The 4407-nt window shown below is 47.8% G+C and overlaps 1 long non-coding RNA gene across 1 annotated transcript; it reads left to right on the top strand.

The window, feature by feature from the left end:
• Positions 1-578: 578 nt before the first annotated feature.
• Positions 579-3740, top strand: LOC129675675 (uncharacterized). Its single transcript, XR_008719971.1, has 2 exons — positions 579-1012; positions 3220-3740. It is a non-coding gene; the product is annotated as an uncharacterized LOC129675675 (long non-coding RNA).
• The last annotated feature ends 667 nt before the right edge of the window (positions 3741-4407 follow it).

The raw sequence follows: 4407 nt of genomic DNA on the forward strand, positions 1-4407 counted from the left end.
TTCCTCAAGACTGGGCTCCGACTCAGTCCAAGCATCAGGCCACTAGAGTCAAGACATTTTCTTCTGGGTCAGTGTTTTCCAGACACTTTGGCCGAGTGACGGCCAGCACGGAGTTCCTGTGGGCTCTGGACGCTGGGGACCTGGGGACACTGATGCGGGATGCTGAGCTGGGGACCTGAGGAGGCTGAGGCGGGACCCTGAGCTGCCTGCACTTCAGTGTCAGCTTTGCCTGACACCACAGGGTCCAGCAGGTGGGGGCTCAGGCCTCTCTCTCTCCCCTCCCGGGGCCTCCCTTGCCCAGGCTCCTGTGTCTTCCACGAGGCTCTGGAGTTGGTTCCTGTCCTCAGCGTCCCCGCCGCGGCTCTGCAGCTTGGCGGTGGGATTTAAGGCCAGGGACCGCAGCTGGAGGGTGGAGCAGGGTCCTCAGGGCTCTGCGCGCTCACCCTCGGCCCATCCCAGCGCCATCCGCGGTGGGTACCGGGAAACGGCGCACGCCTGCCCTGTTTCGCTCAGTGACAACGCTCAGCTGTGCCCAGAGAAGGAGTTTGTTTTTCCCGAGGAAGTTTTGTGTGTGTGTGAGCAAGGCCAGGAGGCTGCAGGCTTTGGGCAGTCAGGGCTGACGCGGTGATGCCCGCGCTGCAGCCGCGCTCCGGAGCCACGGCTGGGAGACCCCTGGTGGCCCTCTGTGGAATTGCACCTGCGCTGAAGCGCGCTTTGGACCCTTGGATTCCAACAAAGCTGAGGTAGGAGGAGACAAGCACAAAAGGCCTGGTGCTGAGTCCAAGCCTGAGCCCGGGTTGCTAACTGCGCTGACAAACCTGGCCCAGAGTCTCAACAGCTTCATCTAACAGTTTCGGTTGCACCGTCAAATGGTTGCTCAGGCTGGTGACCCTCCAAATCATGACGCGAGAGGAGCTGTGGGCACGGAGAGACAGAAGCTGTCCTCAGCCTTGGGTAGGAAGAGTGAAAACCAAACGTGAACACAAAGGGTGTGGAAAGGGTGCAGTAAAGGGTGAGTAAAGTGGACAATTTAATATGTACTCATATTAAATATCTGTTTATAATAACATATGTATTTCAATATACTAAAACTATGGCTCAATTTAAAAAAAAAAGACCCTTGGTATAATTCTGAGAAAGAAGAGCAGTGAAGGTTTGGGACATATTAAAGTTAATAAAACCTCAGTAATTAAAAGAGAATGGCACTGTGATTTACTGACTACATATTGAGAAAAATAGTTTAGAATTGTGAATAAATAGATAAACAAGATAGGATATAAGCCCCCAAGTCATAGAAAACCGTATATAGTGATTTCATAAAAGTAAAGTAGCCGAAGAACTCCAATCCACTCTTCAGCAGAGGCTTGGGGGACAAATGAAGATTTCTGCATCGCATTCCGAAGACAGGAAGAGGAAGGAAAAGATTGTGGTAACCCCAGGGGCTGTTCTCAGGGCTTTCTAGCGGTCAGAGCCAGCGGCTTGTGTGTAGCTGGGGTTTGAGGAGCTGTGGTTTAACCTCTTATGGGGTCTGTGGCGGGGAGGGGGGGCAGGAGGCAGGAAGCCAGAGACGGACAAGCAGAAGGTTTGGTTCTGAGGGAAGGCCAGCGGGTGTGAGCCCAGCGGGGTCAATTCACACCGAGGGCAGGCAGCCCCTCAGGTTGAAGGCAGTGGGCAGGGGGCGCTGCTGCTTGCTGAGGGTCAGCTCTTGTTTTAATTACTTAACAGTTTGGATCATCGTCTCATCAGAAATTGTAACAGTGGACCCAGGAAGATGTTTGCCTTGATGTATGGGCATCTCATAGCATACTCCGTGAATATACTTCATCCCCCAGGCATCACAGGTTGGAGGCCTCCGACTGGTCCCTTAGCTGGAAGGGGTGAAGGTGAAGAGCGGCATCTTGAAGCATTACCTTATGCCACATGAAGGAAAGCACACAAGTATTAATTGTAATTTGTAAACTTAAATTGTTCCATGTGTATCTTAATAATTTGGATTGTACTATATAAACAGTAAGCCATTTTAAAGAAGAAAGAAGAGATATGGAACAATGACCTTTACTCCACCGTGTGGGGACACAGCAACAAGACTCTCTCTGACCTTTGTTTTCTTGGCTTCCAGAACTTTGAAAGATGAACATATTTTGTTGATGCCTTTTGGGCTGTAGTGATTTTTTTTCCCAGCAGTCCAGATAAGACAATGTGGTAATCAAGGAAGAGTGAACGAGCAGACAGTTAAATGGGACAAGCTAGAAAGCCAGAAAGCCAGTGCAGGGATAGACAATGGATCTTTAGAGCAGCACAGGGGAGCAAGGCGGTCTTCTCAGGAAAAGGTACAATAACTGACCATCCACGTATACGAAAATGAGCTCAGGCACAGCCCGTGCGCCACCCTTCATGAAAACCAATTCAGTGTGGAGGACAGACTGGCACACACAAACCCCGGAAGGTGACAGAAGAAAAGCTAGGTGACCAGATGACAGGACACCACAAGCTTGTTGAGGATCTGCTCACATACCAGAGAGAAAGCATCTTCTCATGGAAGAATAATTTTTTTCTTGGATCGCTAAGTGAGAAGCAGCCAAGAGAATAGGAACTTGGTGTCTCAATAAAAAGAATAGGAGAGAGTTAAAGAAGGAGGGCAATGCATTTAAGTGATTATATTTAGCCCAAACCTCCTTGACTTCATGCTCTCATGCCAACAGGAACCCCTTAAGCTGGGGTCCTGCATTCTGTTTCCAGTATTGTTTATTAGACCCGTCTATTGCTGTAAGGAGTCTAGAAGGAATATTGAGCAGAGGGTGAATAGTACCTAAACAGCAGAACACTGTTAATGCCCAGAAAACTAACTACACAGTTCAACACATTGTTTTCAAGTTAGATAAATCCTAGAGATTCATTAGTTGATTGCTTTTTACCAACACAGTTTTATTTCTGATTGCGATAAGGCTGAAGATGGGGGAGGTAGGGTTAACCAGAAGTAAAACCCTACAGAGCAGACCCCAGACAGATTAGGGCTTGTAAAGCAGCTGCCTTGTCAAAATAAGTTCACACAGGTTAGAACTATGGAGCCTCAACATGATGACCAATAATTTTCAAATCTGAGTTTACTCCATATAGCCACTAAATAAGTGTCTTTTCCAGCTGTGCGGAACACTGCAGTTGGTGGTCAACATAGGTCTTGGTGCCAACTTGAAGTTCTTTCTCTTTCCATTTTCAAAGGTGAGAAAAGGAGAGGCACAGAGACTCCCAAGGCTTCAGCTTCCCAGCGTGCACGTCAACTCCTGCCAGCCAGTGGCAAGTTGGTGCTGTGAATCAGGCGGGATGGACTGCAGCCTCTTCATACGAGGGAATCTCTGCTTCGCTCGCTTTTAAATGTACGTTTGATGTTCTAGGGTTTCTTGCTGTCTGAATGTAGTATACAATACAGTCTATATCCTTGAGGTAGTCCTGTCTCTTCTCCCCTCCCAGTCTGTCCTCCCTCCCTCCTCCTTCCCCTCCCCATTTTTCCCATCCACCCCAGCTCATCAGGTGGCATCAGGACTGAGCATGTCCTCTTCCCCTGTGGCCTGGCAAGGCAGTCCTGTCAGGAGGAAGTGATAAAAAAGCTGCCAAGTGAGTCCTTGTCTGATGCAGTCCCCACTTCCCTTATTAGAGGACCCACATGAGGCCTGAGTTGCCCACCTGTTACATCTTTGTATTTCCAGTTCCTGGCTATTACAAATAAAGCTGCTATAAACATAGTTGAGCAAGTGTCCTTGTGATATGGTAAAGCGTCTATGGAGTATATGCCCAGGAGTGGTATAGCCGGGTCTTGAGGTAGAGCCATTTCTGATTTTCTGAGAGATCCTCATCTTGATTTCCAAAGTGGTTGTATAAGTTTACACTCCCACCAGCAATGGAGAATGGTTCCCCTTGCTCCACATCCTCACCAACATGAGCTGTCATTTGAGTTTTTAGTCTCAGCCATTCTGATGGGTGTAAAATGGAATCTCAGGGTCATTTTGATTTGCATTTTTCTGATGACTAAGAATGCTGAGCATTTCTTTAAGTGCTTCTCTGCCATTAGGGATTCCTCTGTCGAGAATTCTCTGTTCAGCTCTGTACCCCATTTTTAATTGGGTTATTTGGTTTGTTGATGTCTATTTTCTTGAACTTTTTATGTATATTCTGGATATTAGCCCTCTGTTGGATGTAGGGTTGGTAAAGATCTTTTCCCAGTCTGTAGGCTGTCGTTCTGACGACAGTGTCCTTTGCTTTACAGAAGCTTTTTCAGTTTCATGAGATCCCACTTGTTGATCTTAGAGCCTGTGCTGTTGGTGTTCTGTTCAGGAAGTTGTCTCCTGTGCCAATGAGGTCAAGTCTCTTCCCCATTTTTTCTTCTAATAGATTTAGTGTGTCAGGTTTTAT

The sequence above is a fragment of the Psammomys obesus genome, unplaced genomic scaffold (assembly GCF_907164565.1).
Source record: "Psammomys obesus unplaced genomic scaffold, mPsaObe1.curated_primary_1811, whole genome shotgun sequence".
Classification (NCBI taxonomy): Eukaryota; Metazoa; Chordata; class Mammalia; order Rodentia; family Muridae; genus Psammomys; species Psammomys obesus.